This window comes from Mus pahari, chromosome 1 (genome assembly GCF_900095145.1).
Source record: "Mus pahari chromosome 1, PAHARI_EIJ_v1.1, whole genome shotgun sequence".
In the NCBI taxonomy this organism is placed as follows: domain Eukaryota; kingdom Metazoa; phylum Chordata; class Mammalia; order Rodentia; family Muridae; genus Mus; species Mus pahari.
In genome coordinates, this window is record NC_034590.1 from 142,047,942 (window position 1) to 142,065,496 (window position 17,555).

The window sequence follows — 17,555 nt, forward strand, 5'->3', positions numbered from 1 at the left end:
TTAAAAACTGAGATATGTATATAACCTACTTCTTAAAAATTAGTTTTAAGCTTTTAAGTTAAAATTTTAATTAAATAATAGTTATAGAAAAATAAATACAAATAAATAATATGAAAATACCAATAGTCCTTTTTGGAGATATCTTTCTATTATAATTTACTTTATTTTTTATTTAAATATATTGACTTATATATTTGCACTATATATCTTTGTAAAGTCAAATAATTTGAAAATAACTTTTTTTGTGATGATGGACATTTGAAAATCAATTGGCAGTATTTGGATAGCAAACATCAGCAAATTAAAAAAGCAAATATAAAAGCTTTTCACAAAAATTCTTTCTTCCTTTGAAGAGTGAGAGTAAGGACTCTTATCTTGCCTAGTAGATTGACTGTGAAGATGTCAGGCTCCTGCATGCCGCGGGCATGAGAAGTATGTCTAAGACTCCTGCATGGTGCAGGAATGACTGAGACCAAGATTTCTGAAATGAAATAAAGTGACTCATCTTATCACTATGAGATATAACTGAGAAAGCACAAAAAAGAAAATCTTTTGGCTGACTGATGACTTGCATCCTATGGTCTGTTAAAAATGAAATAAGTGTGTATTTTAGTAGGAATACATGCCAAATAGCTCTGCTATATTTTCTTTCAGTTTGTATAAGACAAATACTAGATTTTCTTTTGGGAAAAGTAAAAAACAAAACAAAACACATACATACATCTTTTTATGTTGGGGTTAGGTTTTGTTGTTGTTGTTGTTGTTCAATTTGATACAAACCAGGGTCATCTGGGAAGAGGGAACTTTAACAGAGAAAGCATTTCCACCAGATTGACTGTACACAAGTGTATAGGGCACTTTCTTAATTAATGATTGATGTGGGAGGCCCTGCCCACTGTGGTTAGTGCCACTGCTGGGCAGGCGGTCCTGACTGTGAGCCAGAGAGAGAGCCAGCAAGGAGTGTTCCTCCATAGTCCCTGTTTCAACTCCTGCTTTCCACGACCTGATGTTTGTGCCTGCCCTGCTTCCCTCAGTGACAGATTATAAAGTATATGATGAAAAAAACAAAAACAAAAACAACACCTCCCCTCCCCCCCAAAAAAAAACCCCTAACCTTTCTTTCTCAAGTTGCTTTTGGTCATGGTGATTATCAAAGCAATGGAAAATTAACTTACAATCTTTAAATCTTGTGAGAGGCTGAAAGAGAGATACAAGCCCTTCCCGGCTTTTTATATGTGAATGGTTTCCTTTATGAAATAAGTTAGAATGGGCAAAAGCCAAACACACCAACAAAAACAAACAAACAAAGCAAAGTTCTAAACTAAAACAAACAAACAAACAAACAAACAAACAAAAACCCCAGAGCAATGATTCAGCTGTTTAACTAAATTCAGAATTTAGGACTTTGTTCATCTCCCCAAATGCTATTCCACTCATCAGTCAATACATATTTAAGAAAAAAAAAAAGCTGCAAATGATCACAGAGGTCTTTAGGGGACACTGGTGTGGCTTGTGGCTCTTTACTGACAGTTGGGTCACTGCCTAATGGTGAAGTGATACTGGTATTCAACATGTTCTATCTTTATTGCTAATATCAGGAGGTTAATTATTAATTCAATATATGTTCAGTAAGTATAGTGCTATGAATCAGAGGAAGAGAGACATAGTGCCCTATCTTGGGAAGCTTACACACTGGCACAAGGCTGAAGTTGAACAAGTTATGTATCCTGAAGAGTGGAGACTGGAGCCGAAGGGTAGAGAGGAAGCTGCTGAAGACAACAGTAAAGCAAACATTTTAATATATGTTTAGACCACAGAAGCAATTGCAGGAAATTTCCACCTGGCCCTGGAAGTTTTTTTTTAGCTCTGCCCCCTTATTTGCATACAGAAAACAAACAAACAAATGAGACAGATTAGAAGAAAATGAACAAACCCTCTAGAAGCTTCCCTTAGGCGATTTGAAAACACACAGGCTTCTATTGTGTTTGCAGTTTAAGGACTGCTGGTGGAAATGGAGGCGGTCTCAGTCACCACTGCTGCCCTTGTTACACTTCCCTGTGGGACCCTGGCTTGACTGAGTTGGCTGTTATTGGTTGGTTGGTTGCTTGGCTAGTTAGTTTGTTTTTGTTGGTTTTGTTGTTGCTGCTGGTTGGTTAGTTTGTTTTTGTTGTTGGTAGTGGTTGGTTAGTTGGTTGGTTGGCTAGTTTGTTTTTGTTGTTGTTTGTGCTGTTGTTGTTGGTTGTTTGGTTAGTTTGTTTTTCTTGTTGGTGATAGTAGGTTGGTTGTTGTTGCTGCCGCTGCCGCCTGTTTTTATTGCCTCACTTGGGAGAAGCCAGGAGATCTCCAGGAAGGCTAATAGTTGACATTTATGCATTTGTAAGACCCAGCACCCCTCGCTTCTTTTCTTTTCTTTTCTTTTCTTTTCTTTTCTTTTCTTTTCTTTTCTTTTCTTTTCTTTTCTTTTCTTTTCTTTTCTTTTCTCTTCTCTTCTCTTCTCTTCTCTTCTCTTCTCTTCTCTTCTCTTCTCTTCTCTTCTCTTCTCTTCTCTTCTTTTCTGTTCATTTAAATTCAACATGGTTTCTAATAGATATGATCTGTGCACTGGCTATGTGACCGTAGAGTACAGTGTTAGTCTCGTCGTCTGTTCCAAGTTAAGAAACGGATGCTACTTTTATCTCTTCCTCAGCTTCTTCTTCATAATTAAGATATGAAGAAAAGGTTATGGTGCTGCTCAGACAAGACAACCTCAAAACCAAATAGCTCAAGGGCAGAACCTTCCATTGCCTGCTTAGACATTGATGTCATCCAGGGCATCTTGAAAGGCCCCTCCACTGTGACTGTAATCTATTTTTTCTTAAAGAGGGGAGGGACAATTTCTTAGGAATTTAAATCCTTTGCTTAGGACAATTTTTATGCCGTTTTATGTTGAACCAACCTATCAGAAGACGTTAAATAAATGTCAACTTGAAGTAAATAACACCCAACTGGTTCCAGTCAATATGTGAACTCAGAAGTGTTGACAGGGTCCATGATCCGTGTTTTGCTTTGTTTTTAATTTTTTAGTTAAAAAATACTTGACCTTCATTATAACCCCTGCTACAACTTTTTGTGCAGCTACTTAAGACAGGGGTCTTCCGAGTATAATACACACACATGCACACACACTCACACATGTACTCACCCTTCACATCAGGTCATCCACTGCCCTAACCTCAAGTAGTGGCACTGTTGAGAGGGAGAGAGAGGAAGGAAGGAAGGAAGGAAGGAAGGAAGGAAGGAAGGAAGGAAGGAAGGAAGGAAGGAAGGAAACACTTGTGTTTTATAACTACTCCTGGGCTTGAGGCCTGTCATGGAGTGTGGCTGATAGATATAGTGACACTCCATTGGAGAAAACTGATTTTCCCAGAAGGTATCAATTACAAATAGCTCTTGGTTAGGGGTGGGACCTTGTGTCCAGTTCTCCCTCCGTGTGCTTTTCTTGATTTGGACAGTTATTTGCATGTATGGTATGGGGCAACATACCTAAAATTCGCTCTCTAAATGCCTGTAAATTTTTGTCGGGGAGGGGTGGTGGAAACATTCCAAATCAAGGAAAGGCACAACGTTAGAACATAATTCTCATTAACATAGTAACAGGATGAGGGAAAAGGAAGGAAGACATCTGCATGTCAATGAAGAGGACAATATTTTAAAGATCTGAATTTCCATTTTTGGTTGTAATTATACTATGCCACTTTTTACAGTAGGTATAATCCCAATACTTATTCCCCAAACAACTCGACTTAAGGCAAAACAGAAACAACATGGATGGTTTAACTTCAATGTTCGCAAAAGCTTTCCTCAGTAAATTAACATTTCTCATAGCCATGGCATGCTCAGTCAGGACCACCTATATGCAGCTCAAAAAGACAAACTGTAGACACAAATGTCCCTCCAGCAAATGATAAACACATGGATCTACCAAGGGACATTTTCATAATGCTGTAACTCTAGACTTCTTCATGTGCTGAGAAAAATATCTTTTTGAAATATCTCTGGAACTGTTTAACGTCGAGAATGAATGGGCTTGTGGGAAGCATTTATGGAATGCTGGCTGTCAAAGACACAATGACACATCACTGTGAATCTACTTTTGAATTAGTCCACATGACCTAATAGATTTTAATCCATTAGCGGCCACCTTCTGCATCTTAAAGGATATTGCCGCCTTCTGTTCTTGCTTCATATTTATTTCCAGTTGACCTGCTAATTTCCCACTCATTGCAAAAGGCAAAGGGAATCCAGGAGTGAATCTTTCTTTGAGTCTCTACATGCTTCTCTATCCATTTATATTTAGTTTTGTAGGACTTTATCAATACTTCATAGTCACTTTAATTTAAATTGACTAAACATCAGGGATTATAAAGTTACTATCGTGCTAGAAGCTACAGCTGTCACACCTTCACCTACATGTGGCTGCTGATGCTCTGCTCACTTAAAAAATAACGAGATGAGATAAAAGGAATGCCTGCCTCACTGCTTCATTTGTCATTTCGGGAAATGTATTCCTTGTTGGATTGGCCAGGAGGCTCTCATGAATTTCTTAACCAAAACTTAATTAAGGAGGACTTAGAAATATTATTGAGGCATCACAGGGGAAAAAAAAGTTCTATTTATGCAACCATCCAAAATAAGTGAGATGAATCCCTTTTAAACAGAATTTTGAGAAAATTGGAGAATTTCTCACTTATTGTCTTTTATTTATATTATCATTATACAGATCGGTCTTATGGATACTTATTTATTCTTCTGTCGGGAAAAATTCCTACCTTAGTGTTACACCCTACCTTACTGGCACTGAACATGAGCAAAGGAGTTTAGGACACTGTAGCAATATTCCACTAACCCACATGTAATTGACTCAGTAGTGGCTTCTATGTCATCGAGGCCATCAGGCTATAGAATGACCCTACTTTTGAGACTCCTGAGGGGAGAGAGAAAGTCCTCTGAAATCTTTCTAGATACAATTGAAATCCTGGGAGTTCATCACCAGAACTTGGCACTCGCTCTCAGTTAAGTCGTAGGAGGAGCTACGAAATAGGCTATTGAAACAGGCTAATTCAGGACAAACCCAGACCACCTTCCTTCCCACACTAGGAGCTAGCAGATCAGGATGAAGATTACCCAGCGAGCAGTAGCGCTGAGTGGTTAGCACAAGCCACCATGAAGCTTCTTTCCTCTAGACTTCTGCTATGGCAGGCAACATGATGGAACTGAATTGTCTGCCACTTGTAACACATGTCCTAGGTGCAGTCATTTATTCAGTTATGCTAGTGGCGCCTGTAGGGCCAACAGAGGCATCTTCCTGTGATGTAAGCTGACAACTTAGAGATGGCTGTTTTCTGCTATGTGTCTACTTTGTAACAATGTTCTGCCTTCTTCGGTTTGTAGTTCTCACGGTGGGATGTGCTTCTGATAGCTAATGAGTATGTGCCGCCCACTTTCCCCTCATCCTCAAGGACCTTCATAAAGGGAACTGTGTGTCGAGTCTTGGCTACCCTCTTTACCTCCACAGGAAAGAATTTCCTGACTTAACATGAGTCTTTTTTTTAGTTTTTTTTATTAAGAAGGACAGTGGTATCCCATGCTCTATTTAAAGCACTTTCCCTGAGCTGACCAATTTAATGCCACCAGCCTTACTCTACAAGCTGTTATCCCCCGCATTATTTTATTTGTACTGCTACACCTACAAATGAAATGTCTAAGGATTGGGTAACTTATTACGTCTATCGCTCAGAGTAGGAGATGAAAGAACTGACTGGTGTTTGGTCTGGTGAGACTCTCACTTGTTGGTTTCTTACAAAACCCAGAGGCTTGGGGCTGCTTTTGCACATTTCAATGGACTTCAATGCTAGACTATGGGGGAGGAGTAGTCAACTGCTAATGGCCTTCTGCTTAACATCACCCCACTGGCAACATCTCAATTTTATGATTTCTCCATCAAACAGGCTGGGAAACAGAGACATAAAAGAGTTGGTAAATCACACAAGGTCACAAAGATGGGAGTTGGAATCAAAGCAAAACAGGTAATCTCTCTCTCTCTCTCTCTCTCTCTCTCTCTCTCTCTCTCTCTCTCTGTGTGTGTGTGTGTGTGTGTGTGTGTGTGTGTGTGTGTGTACAGTGCAGGTGTGCACATGTTACAATGCAAATAGGAAGGTCAGAAGACCTGGGTCACTGTGTCTGTTGAATCAGGGTCTCTCTTGTTTCTGCCACACTGTGACACTGTGTACTCCAGGGTAGCTGCCCTACAACTCTCTTGGTGTTTCTGTTGTCTCTATCTCTCATCTTACATAGGAGTGCTTGGGTTACAGATGTGGCCACTGCATCCAGCTTATTTATTTATTTATTTATGTATGTATGTATGTATGTATGTATGTATGTATGTATGTATGTATGTAAGCTGGGGTCGGAAGAGTTCAAGTTTGGGTTAGCAAGCTTACCCAGCAAGTGATTTTGGCCACTAAAGCCAGCTTAAATCCTCCCTAGTAATGACTGCTTTAAATGAATGGTCATGTAACTTCTTCTCAAAAACACTTGATCACCAAACACTTCCTAAGACAATAATTGAAGCAAGATCATACCTAGTGTGGTTCATCCCTGCCTTCTACCTAGTGTGGTTCATTGCTGCCTTCTCAACCATCGATACAATGTTACCTTCTCACTAGGGCTGAATGAGTCTTTGTTAGACAAAAGAGAAGGGAAAGGCGAAGAGGAGACAAAGTAAAAAAGAAAGACTAGATAGTAATATCCGACCAAGGCTCAGAGAGGAAACTTAAGGCAAGTAATCAGAGAGCACTCTTTCAATTATGTCAGAGACTTTTCTGCTCAGTTCCAAGAAGCTAAATTTGCCAGACAAATGAATGCCTCTGTTTATGTCAATGCATATATGTTCCCATCCTAAAGAGTGAGGGAAACTAAAAGAATCATAGTAATAACATAAACATACACTTATGGTAAAAAACATACATCACAAGCTGAGAAAGCTAAAGGTGGATAAGTTCCTTAGATACATGTGAGAGATAAAGAAATACACCAACAAGATACAGAGAAATAGGTTCATAGCAAGTAAAGAAATAGAAGCAGTAATACAAAGTTTCCCCTCAAAATAAAAGCCAGGACTGAATGGATTTACTGCCAAGTTGTACCAAATCTCATACTACAAGATAAAGCAGGGATAAAGCTCATTCTATGAATCCAATTGTATTAGTCAGTGTTCTCTTGAGTCTCAGAACTTATGAAATGTCTATATATTAAGGAATTCACTGTAATGACTTACAGTCTGTAGTCCAACTAACCAACAACGGGCAGCTGTGGATGGGAAGTCTAAGAATCTAGTAGTTGAGATCCAGGTCAGAAACCTGTGTCTCCCAGCCTCAGGATCTGGATCACAGGTGTGCCCTCCATTTCTGGATTGTAGTCTATTCCAGATGTAGTCAAGTGGACAACCAGGACTAACCATCACACCAATATTAAACTGAAAATAAAATCAGATAAGGACACAGAGAGAAAAGATTATAGACCAACTGTCCTCTTAAACATAGGCAAACACACACACACAAATCTCAATAGAACAATTGCAACCCAATTTCAAGAATACACTCATGTCATAATTGACGACCAAGTTAGCTATATCCCAAGAATAAAACTTGGTTTAATATTTTTAAACTAATACATACAATAAAACAAAAATAGACAAGGACAGAGATCACATGGTCATCTCAGTAGATGAAGAAAAGGCCTTTGATAAAGTTTCAAAACTTTTCATGATAAACAGTCATGAAGAAACTACAAATAGAAATACTATGCTTCAACGTAATGAAGACCTCATAGCCAACATTATAATAAATGAGAAAAAGAGAGATCATTTTCGCTAGAATCACTAATGAGCCCAACTAGTGTTCTAAAGGCTATACCATTAAAGAAAGTGTGACACTCCCTCCTCCAGCAACTAATAACCTTTAACAGCCACTAAGTCACCAGGAAGGGGTCCAGGAGCCTCCTTTATCCTGTGGGATGCTAAGAGGCCCACTCTAGTGCAGGGAGCCACGACTGCTGGGTACCACATCTGGGTGGCAGCATTTCATGGCACTCCTCCACATTCTCCAGCTCTCAAATCTTTCATGCCCTCTCTTCTGTGATGTTCCCTAGGCCTTGGGAGAGGAATATATAGATTTAAAAAAAATCATAATAAATAAAATATTTTTCATAGCAAGAAAAAAAAAGAAGCAAAGAGCAATCATGTAAGTATCTGCTCACTCATGCCTGGTAATGAATTTGAGTCTAGGATCTTTAGAACTCAAATTTCACATACCAAAAAGTCATCCAACAAGGAAATGGGTCATGAACTGAATATGTGCATCCAGATGGGAGAGTGAATATGGGTCCAGAAACTAGTGAGGGACCTATGTGATTAGAAAAAAAAAAAAAAAATAGAGGCTTTAACAAGAGGATAGGGAAGACAACGTAACCAAACAGAAGGGAATTCTGGGACAAAAGTGTACAGTGGGGAAGTGAGCAGTCAGTCAGGTAGGAAAATAAGAGGCAAGAGAATCAATCAAAATGAAATACATATGGAAAATATCCCATATGGAGACCTATTTGTTCTGTAAACTAATTTCCAAAAAAATTAAAATTTAGAAGAAAATACAAATGGTCAATAAATATTTTTTTAAGTGTTATCAGAGAAATGCGAATTAAAATTGCTTTGAGATTGCATCTCCACCTTAGGTAGAATGGCTATCATCAAGGAAACCACGGAGGAATGCAGGCTAGGATGAGACCCAGCATGCACTGCTCGTGGGAGTGTAGACTAGGGTGGTCACTGAGTAAATCAGTATGGTGAGTTCTCACATGGAACTCCCATATAAGCCATCTAAACTAACCCTGGATGTGTAGCCAGAGGACGCAGCCCAGACACACATGCATAGTCACACTTACTGCTGTACTACTTACAACAGCTACGAAACAGCAAGACTAATGTTCATCAACAGCTGAATGGATAAAGAAATACAGCACATACACAATGCATGTTTTTCACCCATAAGGATGAAATGATTCTGAAACACCAGATTATGCATTTGCAGAGAAATGGATAGAAGAGGAAATCTGTATGTTAAGTAAAGTAAGCCAGACTTAGACAAGTCTCTCTCCCTCTCCTTCCCTCTCATTCTTTCTTCCTTCCCCACCGTCTCTTCCCCTTTCTCCCCTTTCTCTGTCTCTCCTTCTTTCAGTCCTTCTCTGTCTCCTCTCTGTCTCTCTGTCTTCCTGTATTCCTGACTATTTCTCTGTCATTCTCTCTGTTTCTTTGTTTCTTTTTCTCTGTTTCTTTCTGTGTTTGTGTCTCTGTGTCTGTCTGTCTGTCTGTTTGTCTGTCTCTCTGTCTCTCTGTGTCTCTGTCTCTCTCTTTCTCTCTCTCTCTCTCTCTCTCTCTCTCTCTCTCTCTCTCTCACACACACACACACACACGCATGCATGCATGCATGCATGCATGAGGGTGAGTATGAAAGTAGACCACGCGCTATGAAAGAGAAAGGAGAGATCTTAAGGAGAGTTTGGAAAGGGAAAGTGAGAGGGGACTGTTTGGGAGTGGAAGCAGGTAAGCAGGAACCTGCAGTTACTTGAGGCAGTGGGGAGAGGGGTGACTGAGAATAAGTACACTGGCATATATGCAGGAGAATGGCAAGACAAAAGCAATTACTTTACATAGTAACTTTAAAAATAACATAATAAATGCATACATCTAGAACGGAAACTAATAACCAATAGAAGTCTGTTTTTAAGCTTACAGGAATAAAATAAGGGTGAATTTTAAATGAAGTGACTGTTGGAACTTTAAGGATTTAGAATAGAGACCAAAACTCTCCCCAGAGGCTCAGTAGTAAATCAGAGAGAGAAAAAGAGGGAGAGGGAGGGAGGGAAGGAGGGAGGGAGGGAGGGAGGGAGAGAGAGAGAGAGAGAGAGAGAGAGAGAGAGAGAGAGAGAGAGAGTTGTAATCTTCCTGTGAGTGGGTCCTGAAACTCCATGACTGTGCTGCCTTAGGTCTCTTCAGAAAGCAGCACTCCAGTTCTCCAGAGCAGATTCCTGGTCCTCCCAGGGTGCCTGTGAGACAGCATCCGCCCAGAAGCTCACTAGGATTTTAGGATTCTGCTCTTTGGGGTGGATGATGGCTGCCTTTAGTCATTGCTTCCTCAACAGGCTTACTCAGCAAGGCAGCTGGCCTTCTAACAAGACAGGCGCCATCTTCTTTTCTACTCCTCAATGGAAAGGAGAGCTCCTCAGTGTACTTACTAGTTAAAGGCAAGCCATGGTGTCTTTTTCACACAGTTCCTTATAGTAAGAATGGCAGGAGGTAGAGATCATTGTAGAAATCAGAATAAGCTTTTCTATAGGTTAAAAAAACTGTGTTTAAAGTATATAACCTATTCATACTTATATATTTTCTCTTAGTCAAAACTACATACATATAGTCAGTATATATATATATATATATAAAACTATCTCTCTCTCTCTCTCTCTCTCTATATATATATATATATATATATATATATATATATATATATATATATAAAATTATAAGGTCCTTTTACATTCCACAAAGTAGTCCAAATCATAAACCAGAAAGGTAAAAATAAAAAATAGCTATTTTTTTAAACTAAAATCAATGTATATATGCATATAATAACATGTTTTATTTTTTAACTGCAAGATATCACTTATGTATGCCTTCTAAGGGGGTGTTTAATAAATAAATATCATTCAGTTTGTAAGGAGTATGTAATTATGAACTGATAGAAAGCAAAAATATAGCTTTGGTTAAGGGCAACCAGAACAAGACTAATTTCCAAGCCTGAAAAGCGAAGGACAAATCCCTGTAGGAACCACCCCTTAATCCACCCACCCACATGCCACCCACCCCAAGCCTGGCTTTCTGCCAGGAGAGGTCTTCCAGAGCAAAGCCTGTATGTCTCTCAACCACTTCCTGCATGTTTGGCAGGAGCAGGAAGGGCCCATGAATATTTCCTGGAACCATGATTTGTAAGTGTTTCACTGAATAATCCAAACGGGACATTCGAAAAGAGACTAGGGGGAATATCCCTTTTAGAAACTGATGGTCCGGGTGTCTTATGCTTTTAATCGGCCTGAGGTTTCCTGAGGCTTTATTTGCCAGCAAGGCCCTATTTTACTTTAAAACATAGCAAAACAATTGAATGTCAAATTAAAGGCGGAGAAAGCTGCCAGGACACCCACTGTGAACTATGGATTTTTTTTTTTTTTAAAGAGCCAGTTAAACTAGGCTTTGCTTGTGATTCAGGTCGCTGCATGGGGGTGGGGTGGGGGAGGGGTGGGGGTAGGGGTGGGAGGCGCACCATGTGGGGTCTCACCAGGAAGTCACCCGAAATGCATGCATTTTATTTTCCTCCCTTTAATTTTGTAGACAGAGGCAAGCAGCTAGAAGGGCAATGGCAGAGTCGGACGAAGGCAGGGGTAGAGAAACAAAACTAAACAAAACAAAAACCACTGAGAGAGACTGAGAGGCACTCGGCGAGAGACTTCTGATTCAACTGACTTACCTCACTCCTCAAGAACCTCCAAACCCCAGGGCACACGAGCATACTTCAGGACATCCAGGCACTTGTATTTTTCTCAAAATCTAAGTTTCTGAAAGTACCAAGGGTTATTTACCAGGATTTCATCATGATCTGAACATTAACTACTTGTGGGGAACTGTATCTGTGTGGAGTTGGCCTCTAATGTTTGGGAATCCAGAGGTTGGTCTTATAATCAATCTGTAGGGTCAGAGCAAAGAAGTGGCTAGTGCAGCATCTCTGTACCATCATCCTTTGGTCAAAATGACAGAAGAGTTATATTTCACATGTGTACAGACTACTTTTAAACCGTAACTAGCAACCATCTATAAAATAAGAAATGTGTATATGACCTAGCAGAACTTAAACACCTCAGTTTAGGAGAACAGGGACAGGGTAAATGGGTATGGTTTGTACACCTGTTTACACAGAGATGCAAATGACCCTGGAAGCCAGCAGCCCAGCTATGGATCTGACAGGAGTAATTTCTACACACTATATGGCCCAGAGCCACACAACATTTCCAGACACAATCTCATGACTCTTGGTATGGGCAACTTTTATGTGTAGAAGTGTTTTGCTACATGTATGTATAATCACTATGTGAATGTGTGAATGCCTGGTGTCTGGGAAGTCAGAGGCGTTGGGTCCTGAGGACTGGAGTTAGGGATGGTTGTGAGCAACTCTGTGGACCTGGTACAGGTAACTGAACTCCCCCATGTCAACAAGTTCATCTCGGCAGACCCTTGGCTACTCTTTTTCTAAGCCGTGGGTTTCATTTCATGAGACTGAAGTTTGAATTCTGAAAAGGCTACCATTTGAGTTCCAGAGTCTGTCTTAGCTAAGCTTTTGGAGACACACTTGTAGGAAAATGCTTAGAACAAGGCAATGATGATGATCCTAAATCCATTTTCCAATTTAACTTGCTCTCAAATGCCAGTCAAAATCCTTTCCATCCTTATAGTATATCCTTTATATAGTATAAAGTATGGTTCAGTTGAATTCGTACATCATTCAGGTCATAAAAGGCAATAACATCCAAAGCCTTAGTTGACAGATGCAGAGGAGAATACAGCTATACCCTAAGTTATTATCCCTATTTTCCAAATGTAATGGATGTGTATTAATCAAATACGGTTAAATATCTGCTGGGAAGAAGACAGAAAGAAGAATTTTCTCCAATGTCAACCGTAATCCAGGGCAGGTTTCATGCTCAGGGGTAGTTGGCTAGTGTAAAACAAACTCCATTTTCCCCCACTTTGTTTTGGTTTAGATTTTTGTTGTTGTTTTGCTTTTGGTTTTGTTTGTTTGTTTTGTTTTGAGAAGGAAAGCCCATGATGTTGGGTGGAGAGGGTGATGGTAAGGCTCTTGGAGAAATTGGATGGAGTAGCAATGTGATCAAAATCTATTGTATGAAAATTTTAAAATAAAAAATGAATGAACCAAAATAAAAAAAGGTCATTCCTCAGGACTCTAATTTGGACCTTCAGTGGATATCCTCAGAACACCGCTGCATTGACTACCTAGATGGTTGAAATTATAAGGTTGTCATCAGAGGGATGCCCTGAACCAAGTTAGATAGTTAAGCATGTGCCCGCCCCTGCAGGTAGTGATGATGCCAGGCTCCCTCTCCTCTCTCTAATCCTTGGTGGCCACTAAATGAGCAGCTACTTCAGTGCTTGCTCATTCCTGTGGTGATCTAGCATATGCCCTAGAGGTCACGGACAAACCCTCGTTTTCTGTGCCAACTGTCTCAGATCCTACTCATGATGGTGGAAAGTCTCCATGTTCCGTACTGCAAAAGAAACTTGAAACGGATGCAAATTTAGACACAGGACTGAAGAACTTGACATTTGAACAGTTAAGTTGCTTACCCAGTAATTAGGTCAGAAAAGCCAGGACTAGAACCCAGCTCCTGAATTCTGGTGTAGTGTGTTCCCATTCTGTACTTTCATTTGTTCTGAATTTTGTTATAAAACTTTCAAGTTTTGATATTTTATGAATGAACATCTAAGTAATTTTGTACTAAGGTTCAGAGATTAAAACTTACTAATGAGTGAAAAATAATTCGTATTTATTAGATTCAATGTATACTTGATATATAATTATGTAAAAGAAGACAATATATACACAAAATACAGTAGATACTAATTTATGAATGAGGACATCTTGTAGCTATCAGTTATACATCTACAAAATTTAGTTCTGAGACTAAAATGCTAAGTAACTGTATCCCTGAGATAAATTTTCATGTACAATTGACCCTTGAACAACATAGGACTGAACTGTGTGGGTCCACTTATACAGGAATTTGGCTTTTGAAGCTTTGTGCAAATTTAGAAAAGTTTACATATGGACTGCAAAATGAAGAAATAGTTTAAAAGTTAAAGAAAACAATATTTCTTGAATACGTAAAATACATGTAGAAAGTCTATTCTGTTGCATATGGATACAAAATAAAACCATATCTAGTATAAAAATTAAAATTCATACAAATGTAGACAATACACAGCACAATGTATGGTAGAGAGAAGCAAACACAAACATAGCATTGATCATAACTATAAAATTAACTACAGTATATGCTGCCTCTGTGATAACTTTGTAGGCACTAAGTATTGCTGATGTTATTTCAGGGTTATATCATCTGAAAACACCCTGTGATGCTAATCATGTCCCAAGCAATTGCTCTCTCTCTCTCTCTCTCTCTCTCTCTCTCTCTCTCTCTCTCTCTCTCTCTCTCTCAAAAAATGTTCTTATCATAGTAAAAAGTCTGAGGCTAAGGTATAGCTTGGCTGGTAGAGTGCTTGTTAGCATGCTCTGCTGATGCCCATAAGCTGTTTTTGATGTGGTGGGACAGCCAGTAATCTTAGTACTTGAGAGGTAAGGGCAGGAGGGTCAGAAGTTCAAGGTCACCCTTCCCTACAAAATGAGTTTGAGGCCAGGTTGGGCTGTATGAGACTCTTATCTAAAGTGCAAAAAAATAAATTCTTTAAATTCTCTCATATTGTTCTCCCTGTATATAATACATGTAATGTAAAGAATATGTGTCTCTGCTTTCAGTCACCAGCACTTGCTAGCAGTTAAGTTTTGGGGCAACAAAAGATATGCTCATAATTTTTAATACTTGGGTGCCAGCATCCCTTGAAGCGTGTTGGATCTCCTGGAGCTGGAGTTACAGGCAGTTTGAGCAGCTCAATATAGATGTTGAAAATGAATTCAGGTTCTCTGCAAGAGCAGAACTTTCTTCATTGCTGAGTCACCTCTCCATGCTTCTAGGCAGCTATATTTCTAAATATAATCACATAACTTTTTCTCACAAAACATCCAATAGGCCCAGTCTAGATGAGTGACTCATTGCCACAATTCTCTCAAGCCTATCTTTTTTTTTCTTTTTTTAACTTTATCTGTATTTATTTTGTGCTGAATTTATTCCCAGGCCATAAGTTTTTGTTTCTCTAGTTTCTTTTGGGATATCTTTTTCTTCTGTGCAACTTGCTCTTCTGGCTTTGGGATGAGCTGTTCCTTCTCAGTGAGGATCATCTCAATGTAGCGGGGGAGCTCATGGATGGGTTAATCCGGCCATGAGCTCTGTAGGTTCGTCGGCTCATCTTAGGAGCCTTGTTCACCTGGATGTGTTCAATGACTAGAGAGTCTACGTCTAAACCCTTAAGTTCAGAATTACTCTGCATTAAGCATGTGCAGCAAAAATTCAGCACTCTTTTGGCCATGATCCCTGTGTCCAGCCCCATTGTTTGGCCTGGGCGCACGTACCCACTCCACCATTATACCGCCAGAATGGCACACATTGCTTCTTTAAAGTGACATCCTTGAGATACTTGGTGGCTTTGTGGATATGCATACCCTTGATGGCCTGGGCAGTTTCCTGGGTCTTCTTAAAGTGAACACGAAGGTTTGAACCTCTTGATTTGCATAATTTTGTGGGGTTTTCTGGGTCAAGAGAATAGCGAACCATCTTCACAGCTTACAGGAAGAGCCTCTCAAGCCTATCTTACAAAAAATATTAAGGGTTATCCTTGAAAGTAATACTTTCCCAAAATAATCATGGAGAAAATACAACAGAAGTAAGATTGCTTTTTTTGAGCTTTGAGACAACCTGATGACAATTTCACATAGCAAACTTAAATACATTGTCTCTTTAATATTTGATATTCATGTAAATCTAAATAAAAACAATTAAACAATAACTAGAACCATAATTAAAATCCCACTATTGGACAATTAAAATTCTATTATTGGTTTTCAGTTATAGCTACTGATTGTCCTGCCCCCTTTTATTAATGACCAATATATGTCGATGATCTTGTATTTGAATTCCCCAAAAGATGTTTGCTTTTAGTAGACTTTTCTTTTTGTAATATAATCAAAACTTTCCAACAATATTATACGCCAAGGGATTATTCAAACAAACCATCAATTCAGCTCTTACTGGATGCATGCATAGTAGCTCTATAAAGTGAAGACTTTTTAGAGAAGTATTTCTCAAATAAACTGTGAGATCATTGATTACAAAGTGTTAATGCACAAGGCATTCCTCTTATTTTTATTGTTTTCTTCAAACTCTCTCAGTAGATTGCTAAGACTACTTGACCTCAATTATTTGAGCCCGAATTAACCTCCCTTTCTTCTGTGCTCCCATTTTAAACATAATGAGCCTGTGATGATGCAGACAGATCATCCTTGCCACAGGAGCTTGAGGGTTGGAGAGGTGAGTGATGTTCGTTCAGTCCTCAGTCCGTAGCTGTTCTGAGGAGCTAGAAGTTTGGTGGCAATTGGTGTCATTTGCTGGCAGTTGCCAACCAACTGTGCATTGTCTTGTGGAGAGGGACAGTTGAGGGTAGTGGGAGGAGCATTTTATACATAAAGCAAAGTCTTATAGCCCTAGATGATCAAAGCCTCGGGCACACAGGTGAGAACTGTTCACTTAGAGGGTCATCTATGGAAGTCATCAAGAGGACTTACAAAGCTTGCTAATTCCATTTGAGATTCAACACTAACCCAGAAAAAAAATATAGAAACTAAAAAGGGGGCCTGTTAAGAGAAAGTGTCACATTTGGCTTCTTTCTGAAGCAGTTTTCAGCAGCACCGTGGCCACATTGCCTGATGAGACAGGCCCGATACTCTGCTCTTCAAGAGAGGATAAATTCCTAAACAGAATGGAGATGAAAATTCCAAAAGGAAATCTGGAAATCACGTGTCTGATTACTTAGACAAGATTCCAAAATACGGCAGGAGGGCTTTCCATAAAAAAAAATATGGCATAGACTAAGATGAGAGCTAGAAATCAAATCCTGTAGCAGTTCTGCACACAGTAAAGGCAGAAAAGAAAGCAGCTTGATCTGAGATTTATCAGCACACACACACACACACACACACACACACACACACACACACACACAAATCTACAAGAATAAATCTGATATTACTCTCATAGAAACTGAAAAAACCTTTAAGAAATATTTGTTTAATGAATGAATGAATAAATGATTAAGAAACGCAATTCCAGGTTCTAAGAAGCCTGGTGTTCATCTAAGAAGACCCCCATGCTGGGGGGAGGGTTGTCAGTGATGCACACTGGCTATGCTATTTCTGAGGCACATGTCCAAGATACGCTAACTCACTGCTGCTGTCCAGTCTTGCTTCATCTGGGAAACAGTCCCTCCAGTAGAAGCCAGGGAGAAAAATCAAAGGAATAGCTATAGAGTTTCTAGTAATGCATAAAATATATACCAAATTCAAACAGGAATTATAAAAGACGCAGATATGTATATTCTCAGAGCCTCATGTACCAGCGGACAGTTCATAGAAAACTAACGTGAATTTATAATTCATAACACAGGGTGAAAAGTACTGATTAATGACTCTTTAAGATAAAACATTAACAATTATATAATGTTATGTAGGTATTAT

General features: G+C 39.3%; 1 pseudogene; it reads right to left on the minus strand.

Moving 5' to 3' along the window:
- Positions 1-15,053: 15,053 nt before the first annotated feature.
- LOC110333117 lies at positions 15,054-15,600 on the minus strand (annotated as a pseudogene).
- Positions 15,601-17,555: the final 1,955 nt, after the last annotated feature.